Source organism: Ursus americanus, chromosome 3, assembly GCF_024610735.1.
Source record: "Ursus americanus isolate L20-20 chromosome 3, mUrsAme1.1.p, whole genome shotgun sequence".
NCBI classification, from domain to species: Eukaryota; Metazoa; Chordata; class Mammalia; order Carnivora; family Ursidae; genus Ursus; species Ursus americanus.
In genome coordinates this window covers 8,004,664-8,024,289 of record NC_142129.1, presented here as the reverse complement: position 1 = coordinate 8,024,289, position 19,626 = coordinate 8,004,664, and the positions used below count along the sequence as shown (strand labels likewise).

General features: G+C 40.9%; 1 protein-coding gene across 2 annotated transcripts in view; it reads left to right on the top strand.

Annotated features, from left to right (window-relative positions):
• Positions 1-19,626, top strand: part of CNTNAP2 (contactin associated protein 2) — a 1,871,860-nt gene that overhangs the window by 1,530,780 nt on the left and 321,454 nt on the right. The gene's annotated exons all lie outside the window — the stretch shown is intronic.

The following is a 19,626-nucleotide window of genomic DNA, read 5'->3' as shown; positions in this document are numbered from 1 at the left end:
TCCCCTGGGAGTTCTGTGCTTTTCGTGATGGTGTGCTAGGCATCAGGAGACCTAGATTGTGTTCCTCGAATAACTGACTTTCCGGAAGACCTCAGGCAAACCCCTCCACTTTCTCGGCTGTGGTAATGAGAATACCACCTGCGTCCCAACTCCTCCTGGGGAGGCCATAAAGATTTTAGTGCCTGGATCTGGATTCCTTCTAGCAAAGCATCCTGTGCGATGGAATATTATTACCACTTCCCTAAATCAAGGGAGAATTAGACCTACTCGATGTAATAAATAATTGCATCGACTCCAAGAGGTGTCCTGAGTAATGTAATGGTGCCTGTTTAAATGTTTACTACTTGGTAAATTGGGCTGCTGGCAATTAAACAGGCAATGCTCCTGATACAAAAGAGAGATGGAGTTTGTGCTGACTTGTCTTTTCTTAGTTAGAGAAAATGAAAATGCTGCCTTTAAAATTGAGACTGGTCAAAGAGCTTTATCATACATTTATTGAGCAAGAATACTTTATTTATCAAGCCAGCTTAGTAGGACTATGCAGCAAGAAATTTACTTTCAACTGCTTAAGACAAAGACACTGACATAAAATGATAATAAGTATGCATTTTTTAAAATACTTTGAGAGATGGATGTGTGATAGGATTGCTCTCAAAATAGGCAGGTTCTCATGTGCTGTCTGATGAAAATCAGTTTCATTATGTCATAATCATTCATTAATATATAAAGGTAAACTATTTCTCACTCACCAATTCTAATTCTGGAGTTAGCTATGAATTAAAGGGTCCCCCATGAAGTAATTCATTAAAGTACAGTGGTCAATGTTTATTTGCATTTCCTTTCCAAGGCCGTTGTTCTTAGAGACATCTTTAGGACCCGTTGATAAGACAAAGAGCTGTCTTATTTGTTGGCACTGTATGAGCTCACTGTCCTTACAGTACTGAAGCTTCAGAGAGACTCTTAATCCATATTTTGCCAGAAACTGCATTTTAAAAAAGCACAGTCAATATTTAATTGCAATTATATGGAATGCTTTTGTGTCTGAGAGAGAGAGAGAAATCTTCCCTTTTTGCAGGCGTCTGAGAACATCATACCTTGTACCTGAATTGCCAGGTAGCAGTTTTGATGCCTACCTTCCCTTTAAGAATGTTCTAACCAGGTCGCAGTAATGAGCAGGGTTCCACATCATATTACTTGACAGTTTTTAACATGTTTGATTTCCTCCAGTACTTGCAGCCCCCCATGAGGTGGGAAAGGTTAAATATAAGCCTTTCTGTTTACAAATGAATAAACAAACTATTTCTTTTAAAATATCATTTACACTACAAATTTCTGTACACCCCTGCAGCCTCTGGGAGGCTCCAGGAGGAAAAACAGAGCAGAGAATATAAACAGCTTTCTCTGTGCAAGGTCAAGGTTGTTTCCCTGAGTCAGTTGATGATTAAATTAAATCATTAAAAAAAAATAGCCATTTGGGTCTTATCCCACCCACCCACATCCAATTACCAATACAGCATGAAGTTTCGGGGAATAAATTCCATTTGTTACAATTTAAAAAGTGGCATAGTGCACGTATCCTGTTGTTTATAGAGATTAACTTACTTTGTATCATTTACTGAAGGCTGTACAAAGCCACAGTTTAAAAACGCAAATCCATTGTTGGAAAATGTCTTTCTCTATTTGAGGAGTCCAGTGATGACAGTTTGGAAAGCTGTGTCTTGAATTAGGTCCCCGTTCTACCCCCCAGCCTTAGAGAATGAAACAATTTTTGGAGGCTCTGACCACCCGTTTCAGTGGTTTCAGTTGATTTCATCGTGCCTGCTGAGTTTCATTTTCACTTTGACTCGTCTGAACTCATAGACCCATATAATCCAAATACTAAAGAAAATCAGTGAGTTCCCCTCGGGTCTGCTGCATTTCCCTGATAGTACTGAAAATGCTTATGCTCCTACAGTTACGTGTTCTGAGGTTGTGGTGGTGGTGGTGATGGTGCTTGATTTTTTTTTTTTTCCAGACACGTTCAAATGGAAACCTCAAATCTAAATAAAACTGAAAGTATGACTAGCGATGGTTAGCTAAGATAAAAAGTGTGGTGAAGTTACAAATCCCCTTCTTAAACCGGGCACTCTCACCAAGGAAGAAACAAAAGTGCTGTTTAGAGGATCAGCCACTGGTAGAAAGGGTTTTCAAATGTAAATGCATCATCGTTTTTTTTTTGCAGAGGGTTGCTAACCTTCTGTGGAATCCGTACAAAAATAAAATATTTCGGGTTTGGGAGGTAGAAATCTTATTCATAGTATATATAATGAACATAATTAATTATAGAAATAAAGTATGTGCTAGATAATTGCTTTATTCTCAGCTTCATGAGCTAAAGATTTCCCATAGTTTCTCTAGGGATTCAGGGGCTTAAAAAAATTAATTAGCAGCAGGTTTGCTACAAAAGCAAGTGCTTTAATACACGTGGGTAGAAGCCATTCACAAAAACGTGCTACTCTAGGACTCCTTCCCAGTCCATGCCAGAAACCCACCCTGGCTGTAAGATGGGCCAGCAGGGCGCTGGGGTCACGCTGAATGTTTCGAATGCAAATGCAGTTTCTCAGGGGCGACTCAGAGAGGCCAAGAAGAAAAGGTGAGGCAGGAGGCGACAAATCCAGCTCAGGAACACAGGGGGCAGAGACAAAGCCGCGGGTGAAGGAAATAAGATGGTGATGGAGTTTCATCCAAACCAGAGTGGACATCAGTTCTCTGCAAATGTTATCGTGTATGTCAGCGTAATACCAAGGCCATGCTCTCTTTACTGCAAGACTCACAGGCCGCAGCCGTAACCAGCCGTTCCCTCACCAAGAAAGACAAGGCAATGACTATATCCACACCTTGTTTCTGCACAGATAAGACATCTCCCATGGTAATACAGATGAGTATCATTCTCCATGGGATGTGCCCAGCGCACACACACAGGGCGCACCATCTCCCTGTGAGCATCAGTGTGAGACCCCCTCTGTGCACAGAAGAGGACCGAACAAGGAGAGAGGGGCAGCCGCTCATCTGGGCTCAGAATGCCATCCTGGTTATGGAAAGGGAGCCACACTCCGGCTCCAGAGAGGAGAGAGTTTGCTTATTTTTACTTTGCTACTTTAGGCTTGGAAGAGGCGAGGAAGGCAGAGGGCCCAGCAGGCACGCTGTAAACCAAACACTTGACATTCGTCTCTCCCTTGATTCTCCCAACATCCTGGATGAGGTGGGATCTTTGACTCGAGCGGACCAGTGAGAAAACAGAACCAGGTTTATGGGGTGATTTGCTAGTAGGTTTCAGAGCTGGGGCCAGAAGGTCTGTGTGGTGCCAGAGCCGATCCCAGAATGGATAAAGTTGGATCATTCTCAGAAGATGCTCTCCATCCTTTTCCTTTCCCCATTTCTTCCCACAGCATGTGGCTGTGTATACTCGCTTCAAGTACAGCTAAAGCAAGAACAAAGAACCATGGCGTTCTAATGGTAGAAGACTCAGAGATCAAGCCGTGCAGACCCTTCATGTTACAGATGAGGAAGCTTGGTCTAGGGAGGTTAAGTGACTAACCCAGAGTCTCCCAGCGGGTGTATGGCAGAGCACATGGAGACAGTTTGACGTGAGCTTTCATCTTTGGTAATTCCCTGGGGCCAAGTCGAATGTTGAGAATCGGAGACGAAGCTTTGACCTGTAACTCTGACCTTGGGTCCCTGCCTCCCAACAGCTGAGCGGGGTAATAATGTGGTGCTGGCACTCTTACGCCACCCCACTGTGAGATCAGCCATCTGGAAAGCCCGATTGAAAGCCCGCAACCACGGGATGAAGGGTCAGTGGCAGAAAGTTGGTAGCTTCTATGCTTTGTTTTGTTTTTACTTTTACCTTAGGTAGTTTTTTCATTGACAGTAGAAGGCAGGAAAATAATCGAGAATGATGTGTAGAAATGATTAACCTCTATTTTTTTCTTAACGTCCCAGCCTCCGCCACTGTTGCCATGGGCTGCTACCAGCTGAGAAGCAGGAGTAGCTCTAAGAACAAGCAGAAATAGTGAAATTTTCAGGATCAGATAGTAGGCTGATTCCCATTAAAAGACTGGAGCCCTCTGGGCGGATCTGAGAACAGCTCCAATGACAAAGGCAGCAGAGGGAGAAAGAAGGAAGGCTTAGCTTTGGTCTTCTGGACTCCAGAGTGACTTTAAACAATTAAAAGAGGACAACTCCCCCAGAAGAATCAGCTCTTTAATGCTATTTGACCATTCAACTTGAGCCACAGACTCAGTTCGGAAAAAGGAAGTAAAATGTTAGTTACAGTTTGGGGAGAAAAAGGTATTTCTGTTTTACAGTAGATCTGGTCTCTGTGTACGTGTGTGACTGACTTGCCTACCTGTCCTTTCATATATTGCTCCAGTTTGGAGGAATCGTCAACATCCCAAAGAGGAGATTTGTCTGGCTGAGTCCTGCTGTATTTTTGTCCCCATCCCTTCCCTAAACTTGGCACTGTGCAGAAGTGAAAGGACCCCAGATACAGGAGGGACTTTGTTCTGTCAGTTTAATCCCCATGAACTTCCCAGGTGATCTCTCTAAACCATTTGCAGAAGAGAGTTAGACTCATTCTGGCCATCTGAAATTATGTCTGCAATCCTGACACGAGGGGCTTGGAATCAGCGTGGATTTCACGGTCCCTAACAAGGCTGCCTTCATTGCGGACACGAGCTGCAAGTCTGGTGGTTCCAGGCCACCCTGCTCCTCTGACCAACTGACTATAAACCTGGGGCTTCCCGCTATCCCCTCAGGATCAGTAATGCACTAGAATGGCTCACAGAACTCAGGAAAGCACTGTATTTAAGATTAAAGTTGTATTGTAAAGGTTACAAGTCAAGACTAGCTGAATGGAAGAATGCACAGGGTGAAGTCTGGGAGGATCTCAGATGTGAAGGTCCCTTGTCCTGTCCTCGTGGAGTGAGGACACATCACCCTCCCCACACGTCCATGTGTGTCACCGACCAGCTCACCAAGCCAGGTTGTCTAGAGTTTTTAGTGGCGTTTCATACGTAGGCGTGATCGAATTCATCATCGGCCACATAATTGAATTCAGTCTCCAGCGTCTCTTCCTTCTCCCCCCTGGAGCTGGGGTCAAAAGCTCCTGGCTCAAAGCCCCAACCCTCGAATCTCTCAGTTAGCTTTTCTGGCAGGGCCAGCCCCCATCTTAAAACGAGGCAGGACCCACCACCAGTCACCTCGTTAGTATAAACCATCAGGCCCTACCATGAATAACAAAGACCTTCCTATCACTCAAGAAATCCTAAGGGTCTAGAAGTTCCATTCCAGGAACTTGGGCTGAAGACCAGATTGATGATGATTATACCGCAGTCTGTTTTCTCTATTTCTTTGCATTATTGGTTCCATCACCCCCAGCAGTGGATGGGAACTGAGGCAGAGATCTGTATCCCAGCGCCAAGGGAACTGCCTGCCACATTGAGATGTCAAATATGTGTTCATTAGACAAATATGAATAGTTAAATAACCTCAAAAGATTTAAATAAGCGTTTCAGGCTAACAATGGAGGCAATGCCACGAGGCATTTCATGATGAATTGCAGAAAACTTTCACAGACAATAATTGCCGATAGGGGTCCAAGAGAGGAGCTGTCACCCGATTAATATGCCCAACTATTTTTAACCTCAACAAGATTTTGCCCATTTATTCATCTTAACTAAATGAAAACTTTTATTCCTTTGTACCTTGAAAATCCCTTGAAACTGATGATTATCTTCAAATTAAGGATTAAAAAAGAACTCTTTTGTGAAGTTTTTCTATTTTCTCTTACATTGCTAAATTAAGATGCACGTGAAGTATTAAATTTATAGAACTCATTGTTTAATCTAAATTAGATTAACCCCCCTGGCCCCTCAGAGACCCAAGCAGACTATTCCACACTTCTGTTTATCCATGTCTCAAGGTTATTACTGATAAAATAACACTTAGTCAGTAATTCAAACCTATTGTTAGGGCGCTAAACTGTGAGCTGTAAACAACCGCACTCCGGCATAATTAAAACCATGTTCCAGTTCACCTACTTTATGACACCTGCTTGGCTTTTCATAATCCCGACTACATATAGGCCTTCGAAACTCAGAAACTTCACTGAAGAAAGCCTTTAAAAATCTCCTCTTCTTGAAGTTTGCTGACACTTCCAAAGTAACAATCTTACTACAGTCATCGGGATAAAAAAAATTGCACTCTACTATTGCAAGCATTATGTAAGATCTGTATTACTGTCTTTAAAACAAATCTTAGTTCAAAATTCACCAGATATATGCCTAGAAAGCAGCGCATTTGGTTTTGCGTTCACCTGTTGGCATGGTAAACTGCTCCATGGCCTATGTGTATAGTCTCAAACTGAAAAGTAAAAGGGACCCCATGTCCCATCCATTTGCTCTTTGAGCCAGCCCAAGAGTCAGTGGTCTTAAAGTAATGAATCCTTCAGGCTGCCTAGAAGGGGGAAAATATCAGTTCCTAGACCAACACCTAATTGAGAATCTCTCTCAGTCCTTAAGTGTGAATAGAAAACCCAGACTCAGAGAGGGCAGCTTGGTCTTTTGATGAAGTTGAGGGCATTTGCCCATTAAGATTCTCTCTGTGCCTCTTCTGTTTAGGGTTTTTCTTGACTTACTCAAGCTTTAGACAATGAAGCAGCTTGACAATCTTTCCTGCAATCCCTGTGTCTGATGCTTTAAGTATTTGTCAATTCCATTCTAGTGGATTATCCTAATCAATTTTGTTTCACAGCATTTAGGACTTTAGAATGTAATTCTGTTACAGTGAATAGGATGCAAATTGGGCTTGAACTTAATATGGCCTGTTATTTAACAGAACTATTTCGCTGGTTTTTAACAGATTTGTGACAAGACATATATACCTCAAATATTCTGTTCTGGTTTCCTTTCCATTATCATACCTGAGATAATAGTGCGACTGACTCAGGAAGTCAGGATTGCCATGGGATGACCTCATTTTCGTTGGGTAGTTGGCTTACTCTTATGGTTTGACCAAAGATACTAAGTTAGCCCCAACTGCCTCGGTTTTCTGCATGTAAAAAAATAAAACCAAAAACAACACAGAAAGCAAAAAGCTAGCACTTTTTGTCAAGTAACCTAACACCTTGGAATTGAATTTGTAAAAAGACAACTCGACCCAAGAATTAGAGCTGAGAAGACACTCTGATGCATTTTATTTCTTATGTATATTTATTTATTTATTTCAAGGAGATAAAGTATTCATCTTAATCCTCCAAATTTACACATGGAAAAATGCATCTGGTATTATTTAAGTATAATGATAGTCTGATGCACCAAAATTAAGTTTGGTTGTTTCTTTCCCTGCAAAACTGACCATTTTTCTGGCTTATGCTGATGACCCCCAAAAGAAGTTACTCTTTAACATCTATAGGAAATAAGATGATGGCTCAAAGTAGCATCTGTAATAAAGGAACTTTACAGTTTCTCTTTGAGATTAAGGAGAGAGAACGAGCTATTGATCCCACCCTGGGCCTTAGGTGGCCATATCACATCTGAAATTGGTCGTTTATTGGTGAGCAGTGTCCAGACTTGATCTTATGACATTACAAATAAGTGAATTATGTTTAATATGATAAGAGAAACCAACAAAAGTAGTTCAGTTTGGAACATCAATTCTGTGCAGCCACACCCCAGCAGACTCGAAGCCTAAGGTGGGTGATGGTCCAGTGAGGCCAAAAAAAAAGACCCAAGGTAGCAAATGAGACATAGGTTTATTGGAGGAGCTTACGTACAGGGAGTCCAGGAGCAGCCGACCGGACGAAGCATCTGCTGTTGGGATCTGTAGTGCAGCAAGTTTTTATATTGTAGCAGCTTACCCTAGCAACTGTCAGTGGCCCTTCCCCTCCTTGTTCAGCCAGCGTTTCCAAGGGGATCAAGGCCTACCACCTGGACACTTATCATTACAAGGGAGATGCCCCAGGTTGGCCACCCCTAGGGCCCCTGATCTTGAACACAGAGCAACCCATTCTCCTGCACATTCTGCTTGATGGAAATTTAGAGAAAGGACAAGAGCTCTACGTTCTCAAAGTCGTGGTATCGGGGACATTCAGCATATGTTTGCACAAACTAGCTATGCAGCACGTACCATACAGACTCTTAGTACTTTTTATTTTTGAGAAAACTCCTAAACTATATTTCTAACTCTTCTTAGCCTACCTAACTCCAGTAGCCAGGCATCCTTCCGACCTGTTGACATCCCTCTGCAAGGACCACCTATTAGAGAATCAAGAAAAAACTGGATGACATTTATATTTAGAATAAAGTAATATAGTGTCCACCATTTCTGTTTCATACAGCTATCCCCTCCCTTTTACACACACACACATACACACACACACACACAAGCAGAAATGCTTACCATGAGAATTTCACACTTGTACTTATTCTGCTATAGTCACCTCAATCCTGAGCCTTCCTTAACCCAGTGGTAACCCCAACTGGGGGTTCAAAACTACTGAGATCAGTGTAGTTGGAGGAACTCTTGTTAGAGATTAGGAGGAAGACAAGATGAGATTAAAAGTCAGAACGCCTCTCTCCCATGTGCCCTTGGAGACTATGGAGACCAGGGTGCCCTGTTGTCAGCTCCAGGAAGGCTCTGTGTCCCAGCTGGTCTCAGTCCATCCCAGGCTTAAACGCATAGTTTAGGGCTTTTTCCTAAGGGGGGACAATCACCTTTCTCATTTAAAAGTTAAAACATTGAATTAATGATGAACTAATCCTTAATTCAGAACAATTCTATATATGTATGGTATGAGAGTTCAATAATGAATTTGAGTCTGTGGGCTTTTGTGCTAGTGTTTTAAGAATCAGTTTGTGCTATTTAGCCAAAAAGTCATAAAGAAGATGAGCTATTTTCTCTGAAAGCAGCTCTCCGCTCACTGGGGGAGAAATCGGGCACCAAGGAGCCAGGACTTTGCTTTCCTTTGTTGTTTAGCATTTTCTTGTTTAGCATTCTGGATTAGTGCTACCCAATGGTGTACTATGTAATGGGAATGTTCTTTAACTTGTGTTGTTCATATGGTAGCCTCTAGACACAGGTGGCTACTGAGCATTTGAAATGTGACTAGTGTGACCAAAGATCTGAATTTTTAACTTTACTTAATTTTAGTTAGCTAAAATTTAAAGAGCCCCATGTGGCTAGTGGTTGCCATATTGGACCACATAGCTTTAGTGCAACAGTGAGAGGCCACTTTCGGAACCCGAGAATCTGTCCCCACCTGGAATTCAGTCTTCCTCGTGGCTACAAGTTGGCCTGCTCTGATCTTTCCTGCAGTAATAAGAGATTAAAGATGGTGAAAGAAAAAAGGGGGGTTCTGCCTTGGCTAAATCTAATGCCAGAAGGCATCAAAAAGTACCTAGGATACCTATCACTGCCTGGAAGATACATAGAACATTTTCTCAGCTGCTCCATAAAATTCGTGTATCAGCCAGGAAGATGGAGCAGAATATAACATTATAAATATAGAATAAGAAGTATTTTTTTATGATGTGAGTTTTCATTTCATTTATGGATTCTACTCTCGGGATAATTTGTCTGCATAGTAGAATTGTGTTTAGAGGCTTAACTATTGGTTTCAATCTTTTCAAACTTTAACTTTATATTTTGAAATGCAGTACATTCTCCATTTTGCCTACTGACAAAAACTAAAATAATAGTATTTCAAAAAAAGATACGGTTGCATTACGTCAATGACAACATACTTTACAAAGTAAGGTGTAAGCCTATCAAGTAAGTCTCAGATAGACCTGCCTGCAGAGGTCTTCATACATCTTCTCCAGACCTGTGCTTAACCAGTAGGACCTGCGGAGTAGATGGGGTATGCCTCTCCCATCAACTTTCCCACCCCACACCCCTTCGACCTCGGGATCTCATGGGTGACACGTTCACATCCCCACCCTTTTTGCTGCCACTCATAACCCCGTCTCCCTCCTAGTGCACCAGTTAGATGTCGTCATTTACAGTCTGGGGATAAACACTGATTGTTCAAGGGAGGTGGTGGGAGAGAGTTGTGTCGAGCTGTAGCTGCTAAGCACTAGTTTGAGCCACAAGAGGCAAGGTTGGGATGGGGAAGGTAGTGCTATAGGCCACATGTTTGTGTCTCCCCAACATCCAGGAGTTGAAATCCCAACCCCCAAAGTGATGGTATGGACCTGCAGGCTCTGTTTCTCTGGTCAGTTTGAACCTCAAGGAATGTTTGTGTTTCTTGAAACCATGAAGAAAATCAAACCATATATGGGAAACCATTCAACACAGGGACTTACACATATTGGTAGGCCATTCCGAATTACTGAGTGTTTCCCAAAGTTGTCTGATCACAAAAATTCCCTAAAGTGCTTGTCAAAATGGAAAGCCCCAGAGTCTTCCCCCAGAGACTTCAGTTCAGAATTCTAGAGTGGAGGCCCAGACTCTTTTTAAGAAGTTTCCTGAAAGGTTTTTGTGACAGGGAAATTATAGAAAGTCTGACTAAGAACACAGCATTTGGTGCAGACAGACCTAGGCTCAAACTTTCCATTTAGCAGCAGTGTGACATTGGGAAAGTTGTTTAATTTTACTAAGCTTCAATTTCCTCATCTGTAAAATAGAGATAATTATGCTTAGTACAAAAGGTTGCTATGGGGATAAAATGAGACAAGTGTATGTAAAGAGATTCAAACAGTGACTGGTACAGTAAGTTCTCAATAATGGTAGTAATACATGTTATACAAAAGGAATAAAACTTCTTTAAACCCCTCAGTTTTGTAAAACTAATATGAATTAAACATAAATGCAAATTGCTAAATGCAACCATTATCATTTCTGACAAAGTTACTCAGAAATGATGAATTATAATCTAATGTGAACAAAAGAATCAATCATCAATGGCATATGTATTTTGAGCACCAGCTGTATACAAGGCATTGTGACAGGCTGCAGGCCGATGATTTTGGCAACCAAGGAATTTATAACCTAGGTCAGAATGAGATGGGGGGTGAAAAGATGCATCTCTTTTACAAGGAAGCACAGGGAGGTAAAAGCAGAAGGTCCAGGCACGACCTAGGGAGGTATCTTGAAGGAAAGGAAGAGGGAATGAGTAGAAGTCATTGCAAGTGGGGCTTGTGCCGTGGGCAGAGGGCTTGAACTGGAATACATATGACAATCAGTAGACCAAACTGATCGAAGCAAAAGGTGCCTGTAGAAAAATAGGCACGCGACACATAGTAAACCTTTGGATAAAGAATCAAATGAGAAAACGAGACCTGATCTGGAACCAGAAAAACCTGTAAATGCTGAACCAAAGGCTGAATACATTCTGTAGGCAGTTTGTGAGCCAGAAAGAGGAGGGAGGGAGTCATCTTCCAAAGGTTTAATTTAATTAAAATATTAAACTCTTCCTTATGTTTAGTTTCAAAGATCTGGGTTAATGCAGTTAATCTTTCTCAAATGTGTATTTAAAAAAATAAAGGGAGCATTGCTAATAAAGGAAATGAGGTAATTCAGTGAAGGGGTGACAATAGGTCCATGTCCAACAATGATATACCATAAACACACATTTAAAACTTATTGTCAGATTCTCATAATAGCCATCTTTCCTTTTAGACTTTTTAAAGCTACTAATTTTAGACAAGCCTTTCTTAATTGTGTGAAAACTTTCAAACAAGGCTAGTATTTTAATATTTTTAATAAGTCTGTAAATGGTTGGTGACTTCTGGGTTTTGTTTGCTTCATTTATACATGGGGACAGCTGTGGGTCAAATTACATCCCCCCAAAAGGATACACTGGAGTCCTCACCCCCCGGTGCCTATGATTGTTGACTTTCCTTGGAAATAGGTCTTTGCCAGTGATCACGATGAAGTCACACCGGAACCGGTGGGCTCTCATCCTGCGTGACTGGTGTCCTTATAAGAGGAGAAGACAGAGTCACAGACACACACAGGGAAGAGACGGGAGTTGCCTTGACACAGGTAGGAATGCAGAGGGTCGCCGCCAGCCACCACAAGCTAGAGCAGACACGGAGCAGACTCTCAGAATCTTCGGAAGTGACCAACCCTTCCAACATCTGGATTTAGAACTCCTAGTCTCCACAAGCTAGGAGAATAAGCTTCCGTTTTTTAAAGCACACAGTTTGTGCATCCCTGAAAACCTCACACAGCCACTGGCTCCCTGATGAGGCACAGGTCAGGTGGAGTGGGCTATGTTCGTTACGTAAAGAGCAGCTAAGAAGTGTTGAAAGGACGAAAGCGAAGATGATCTAACTTAATGGGAAGTCTACACCTTGCAGAGTTCTGTTCACAGGAAAACAAAGCTCAGTTCCCAGAACTCTTCTGGGCCATGGTCACGGCTTACCCTATGCCCTTCTGCCTTCTGAGGACACCTGTGTGGTGAAACCTGGGAATGAACAATTGTCACATAATAATAATCGTATAATAATGATTATAAATAACATTTATTGAATATCTACCACGTGTCATGTATAGTTTAAAAACCTCACAGTTCAACTCATTTAGTCCTCACAAGTATCCTATAAAGAAGGGAATAGTCTCTTCCTAATTTGCAGATGGGAAAATCGAGACAGAGAGAACTTCAGTCACGTGCTTCAAGTCACACAGTAAACAACAGAGCTGGACTCTAACCCAGGCCGACTGGCTCCAAAGCCCTGTCTTGGCCTTTGGAGTTTAGCAAGGCTTTCCCAGATCCATGCCAAGAAAACCTCGTCCTTCTGCATAACGAGAGAAAGGTCCCCTGGCTCTAGATTCCAGAGCTCTGTGGAGAGCCGAGGACTTACAAACATGTGCATAAGAGAACAGCCGTGTTCATTTCCTAGAGCTGCCTTTAGAAATTGCCACCAACTTGGTGTTTTAAAATAGCAGAATGTTATTCTCATAGTTCTGGAGGCCAGAAGCACAAAATCAAGTCCTTGGCAGGGCCAGGATCCCCCAGAAGGCTCCTGAGAAGGATCCTTTTTTGCCTTTTCCAGATTCTGATGACTCCTGGCATTTCTTGGTTTGTGCAACATAACTCCAATCTCTGCCTCTGTCTTTCATGGCCTTCCACCTTCTCTTTGGGTCTCTGTGTTCTTTTCTGTCTCTCATAAGGGCACCCTCATTGGATTGGGGCCCCAGATCCCCACATGATCTCATTTTGATCCTTAATTGTATCTGCAAAGACCCTATTTCCAAATAATGTCACACTCTGAGGTTCTGGATGGGCATGAATTTTGGAGCAACGTGATTCAACCTGCTACAATGGTCTAGGAACATGTAGCTAGTTCAGCAGAGAAGCAGATCTACTGCAGAGCCTTTCAGCCCCTGAGCCCCAGAACTCTGTCTCATGGACCTTCGCCTTTCAATCAAGGACCAGCACAGATCTTGTCATGTAACAAGGCTCTAAGATTCCACGGCAGCGATTCACCCTAGCTGAGGTGCAGAGCAGCCTACCCGGAAGATCCCATCCCATGGTTGTCATTGCTGACACCAGATTTGTTACTGTTAAAATGCATTGTTTAGTATCTTGTGATCGGTGTGCTTTGAAGTATAAGAGAACCTGGTGGTGAATGTCACAATTGCTGTAATTAGAGTCACCAGTTCATGAATGGCTGACGTAGAAGAATCAGGACTCCTCTTCATTCTAAGCTAAATGGAAACTATTTATATATGTAATATATATACGCTTGCATTGTAAAAAAGCTGTATATCAATGTAAGGATTTGTTCTCCTATGATAAGTGATGTATCTACAGAGCCATCTAGGTATCAAATACCATCTAGGTATCTAATACTTGTGAGAAACATCTTTAAAATAAAGTGTTTTTCTTGGAGCATGTAGAAATGTTACAAAGTATTTCTGTAGGATTCTCTGATCTGTTTTTTTTTCCAAGTTGGTATTTTTAAAAAATATTTATTTATTTTATTTTAGAGAGAGAGAGTGTGTGTGTGCACATGCACGTGCACGCACGCACACGCGTGCAAGCCAGGGGGAGGGGGAGAGGGAGAAGGAAAGAATCCTCAGGCAGACTCCACACTGAGCGCAGAGCCTGATGCGGGGCTCCATCCCACGACCCTGAGATCACAACTTGAGCCAAAACCAAAAGTCAGACGCTTAACCGACTAAGCCACCCAGGAACCCCTCAAGTTGGTATTTTTTTTAATAGTTCAGCTATTAAATAAAGTTCATGCATTAGCTTGTGTTCAGAAATAAGCTTAATTATTCATCAATTCATACCCTTATATTCATGGCTTTCCAAATGGATGGCATTTTCTATGTACATTTTTTATTAAACAAGTTATTTTATGCTTTAAAGGCATTCTTAAAAAATGATTTTGCTACTAACAAAGACCATTATGTTCACAAATTCTTTCTCCATGGCTTGATGCTATCTTTCTGCACTGTAATTAGCTGCATGTATAGTTAATTATTATGAGAAAAGTAGAGCATCTCCAAATTTCTACATGATACTTGTTCTCTCCTTCAGTTTCCACATCCACCCCCCCAGGCCATATGTCTTTTCATGGTGGGAAAATAATAAGCATACTTTTTAAAAATGACAGCAGAATGTTCATCAGGAATTTCATAAAGCTTTGATAGACTGAACATGTATTTAGAACAAGAATTCGGTAGATCTTCTTTTTTTTTTTTTTTTTTTTTTAAAGATTTTATTTATTTACTTGACAGAGATAGAGACAGCCAGCGAGAGAGGGAACACAAGCAGGGGGAGTGGGAGAGGAAGAAGCAGGCTCATAGCGGAAGAGCCTGATGTGGGGCTCGATCCCATAACGCCGGGATCACGCCCTGAGCTGAAGGCAGATGCCCAACCGCTGTGCCACCCAGGCGCCCCGGTAGATCTTCTTTTTTTGAATGAAGAATTCCCTTACCTATGTTCTTCATTGCTAGAAAAATGCACATTTTCATATGCATGCAAAATTTTGCATATAATTTCACAAAGAGGAATGGAAACACTTTGAAGGTCATATGTCAGCCCCAGGCTAAGAATGGAGACCAAGATTTGTTATCCATTTATTATGATAATTAATTATTTCTCGTAATACAAAATACTTGAGTTAGCCAGTAAGATTTATTTAAATGACACACTCGCTTTTGCCCCAAATCTTGATGTTTTCGGAGGAAAAAATTATGTTAAAATACTTCATTACAGTTCAGGATCTTCAAATTCTTATACTGAATTCACTACCTCAGTTTCTCTTAAATGGCTTTAGTTCCTTCACTGGAATGTAAGTCTTTTTGAGTCCAGGATCCAATGCTGCTCATTCCCTGTATCTGCTACAGAGTCTGGCTTGATGTTTACACATAAAGGGAGCTCAAACAGTGTTACTGTTGCGATTGTTATTTGATTTTTTAAAATTAAGTGTGCTTACTATGTATGCATATAAAAATTTAAGTATACACTACCCAAAAAGTCGTCTGTGTTTAAACAGATACGTGGCAGTGGGAGAGAAGGATGAAAGGCGTATTTGAATTAAACCCAGAGGAGATGTCAGGGGGCCTCCCTTTGTTCATACAAGAAATGCTGGGAAGGCAGGTGGAAAACCTTGCGTTGACGGGGCACATTCTACTTTATGGATGAAGTGAGCAAAGAAGGCACCAGGCTCAGTAGCTCCAAGATGAGTTCTCAAGGACTTTCAGCCTCATGTGTCTTTCCCAAGAAAGCAACAGGCGCTAGCTTGGAGGTATGCAGTAGACAGTGCACAGATCCTTCTAATCATTTCTCCTTCCGGTCACCCTGAAGGGATGAGATCAGAATCCCTAAGGACTAGACTTGAGAAGTAGGATAAATATGTGTCCAGGATACTTCTCCCGAGCACTAATACTGCCTACCTGCTTACTAACGCCTGAAATCTCTAGAGCACATAAAAAGTTTTTAATTCTAATATTAGAGGAAAAAAAAATCTTGCTAATATACCAGCTGAAATTTATTCACCCTAAATTTACTCCCAATGAGTACAAGAGCGATCATACCTCCTCTATTGTTCCATAAATGAGGATTGGTGTCAAGGAGACAGAGTTGGGGGAGGAGTTACCTTTGAAAATCGGCAAGCCCACGAAAAATTGAGTTTAGGGAAAAAAGACGTTCCATCTTGCCCTAGGATCATCCACAGTGTCAGTCCCATTAGATGAGTGTATGTAGAAATCTTGTATAAAAAAAATGTTTTATATGGCTAACCACTGTCCTTCACAAAACTTCATAATTTATTAAATTTGTGCATGACTTCTCCCCTTGCTTGATTAGTTTCCTTATAAAGAGAGTTCATTCAGAGGCGTTTCACCAAGATAATAAATAATTAGCTTCTTGGCAGCAAAAACTACTTCTAATTTATCTTTGGGTCCCCAATGCCTAGAACAGTGCCTAACATAAATGTTGTGCTCAGTCAAGACTATCATATGCGTATTTCTTGAATAAAGGTAACAAAAATATCTATTATAAATCTAAGTGATTTATTAGTTGATTCTGTAAAGAAAGGATTTATGATAACTTATAAAAATTCATTCCGTATTTCATCAAATTTTAAAATTATGGCAAAAGTAAATTACCAATAGAGCAAATGAAATGATGGTATGTAACAAAAACAAATCCGTCTTACTTTGAGCAAGGAGACAAAATGTTTCTGCACGTAGTTTATATACTGCTGGGTTGGTATAAGCACTGCTCTTTTAAACCATGGTAAAGCAAATATTCCAATATTCCAAATTCTTCATTATGCCAACCCTAGAACATAATTTCTAGTATGTGATTATGTCTTGTATTTTAATAAGGTATTTCTCAGTTGACTGCTTTACATAAATTGTATAGTTGTTAATGAGAATTATTACCACAGAAATTTTTCTTAGTTTATGATAGAATTAAAATAGCCTTTTAAGTCTTAAAAACATTAACAAGAAAAGCTCGATGGTGTGAAGTCAGCTAATACCTCACGTTCAGTCTGGGCAGGTATTGTGCAAAGTTTCCATGAATAACAGTACCTTTTATGAAATATGAACAACTTTGTTCATTTGCCCTTTAGATGTGGGTCCCTTAGTTTCTTACATCAGTTGTGGGCTTTTTTTATATTATTCTTTCATGTGGAACCTCTTCCAGCAAGCTCTCATAAGACAACAAATGACCCAGCGGAGTATCCATTTAAAACATTATAAACAAAGAGGGCTCCTTTCTTGGCTCCTGTTCTTTAAAATTTAATTAAAATGCTTCATCTTTCATCACAGAAATGTTTTCTGTTCTAACCTCTTAGCTTTGTTATTAGTTATAGTTTGGTTAGATTTTTAAATAGAACTCGAATTTTTTCAGTGTTTCAGACAGGAAGAAACGGGGCCGTGTGGAGTGCTTGTCAGTCTGTCCCAGGAAAGAATTTTTAATTGAACATCTATCTCCCCGTCTTTAGCTAATCCACATAGCTTATGAAGCAAGTCTATGTGAGTCACAGAGTACACTGAGCCGCCGTATTCTCCTTTCCTGAAGAAAGTGTTTCAGACCAGAATGAGTTCTGTTCTTCCTTGGGTATGTTCCCAATAACAGATTTTCTTGGTAACTTGCCATCCTTCTGGTGCTTTCCATTTCTAAATAAATGCTTTCCATTTATTTATGGGAGAACCTAATCTTCAAAAACAGGCCTGAAACTTTGCGTATAGTTCTCCCTGAAGGATTCCTGGAGATGCCAAGGTGGAGAGCAGGGCCGCGTCTCGTCAAGTGCAGACAAATGCACCCTCATGTCTTCCCCAGCCCCGCTGTTCATTCTGCCCACTTCCCCTGCGTCCGCGCCAGGAACGGACAGATGCTGAAGGGCATGGAAATAGCTAAATGGCATCAAGAGGAACGTGCAGATGTCATAAACTGGAAAATTGGGGCTAAAGGTGAAACAGCATCTTACAAATGTCTTCCCTCAAAAAGCTCTATCTTATTTTAGAAATATATGATCCATGGAGGACTTTATCATAAACTGGTCTGAACAAGCCAATAAGCTTCTGAGGGTTCTGCTTCAGTGGTCTGGCATGTTTTAGAAGGATTCTTGCTTAGTTACTTAAGAGACCTTTGTTTTGATTCAGTTGTTCCCTAAAATGGTTTCTAACATGAGTCACTGTGATTTGGTGTAATTCTGTAAGGGTCTTTTTCCTGGGCTCCATGTTCCTCTAGAAAATCCTTGCTTTCAATAGTCCCACTCGGTGTCTGTATGACTTTTAAAAATCCTACACACATTCGTGATCTTGGGAAAAAACAAACACAATTTGGAACACAGAAAGATGTGTATATTACTAACAAATCTCCACAGATCCATTTTACCTAAATCACCCATTCTGAGCACAAAACCTCATGAAAGCACAGGCTGCCCAGGCACAGAGAATAGTGTTATCAACATCTGAAAGCAGGGATACTGACAGAGCCAAACAACAAACAGGAAACAAAAAATTCTACTTTATGCCAATTAGCTTAAGAGGAACTTATATGTTGGGGGCGGGGGGGTGGAAGGCCTGAATTAGGCTTATAGATTTGATACCAGGTGGCTAATGCTGAAGATTTCTATTTTTTGTCTTTGGTTTGTTTGTTTTAACATGTGCTCAGAGGGAAAAGAAAAAGAATTGATGGGAGAAATCTTTAATTCACATTCTGTTATTTCATGTAAGTGGGCAATTCAAATAATTTCTCTCAATTTTTGAGTAGATGTTCACAGTAATTTGTACATTCGAGTCAGGGCTAAGCTTCACTGAGCACCAGATCCTTTTCTCATAAGAATATATAGAACATTCCAGCAAATATTTCTTAAGCTATTATGTCTGTGGCTCACACGTTTGTGAAGACTCATCTGTATCTCTGATTTGCCTTATATAAACAGAAAGAAAGGTCATTTCTGAGAGCAGTTTTTGCAGAAACACTTATTTGGAAAAGACGAAGAGCTAAATGATTCAGGGGCTCTCGCAGCGTTGATGGTAGCAAAGACATGCGGTACACGTGCTGCATACATTTCATTATGTAATCTCTTTCCTTTATGAGTTTATTGATGGAAAATGGCGCCTTGTCTTCTATTAAGTAAACACATATTTCAAAAGACATCTAAGTGCTCTCAACAAAACAGAGCAAATTCAGAAAATATAGGGCTTTTTCATTGGACTTGGGGGATTACTTCACTTGCCTCGATAGTCTACCAGAGACGGAATATCATATTCTTTAAAGTTCAGACAAATAAATTGTGCTGCTTATGGAGAAAGTATGATATTCTCCATTGTAAGCAGTCTTGTACATTGACAACATAGAAATAATCTGTCTCATTATAAAATAGACTGCGTCTAAAGCCCTGAAACTATAGATTTGTGTGTACTTATGGCTGAAAATAATATTGAAATGTGAAAATGAAACCTGCTACCAAATATCTGGGAACATAGATTTGAGATTGGCTTTAGTAACACAAAGTTCTTTTATCCCCTAATATAGACTAAGCACCATAAGAGCTGACCATGAAATGTGACTGAGTTTGTGCTGTAGGGCTGATTATATCAGTGGTAGGAATGCAGTAATAGTGATTGTACTGCTGTGGATACTGTTTGAGGGTGAGAGTCTGGCTTCCT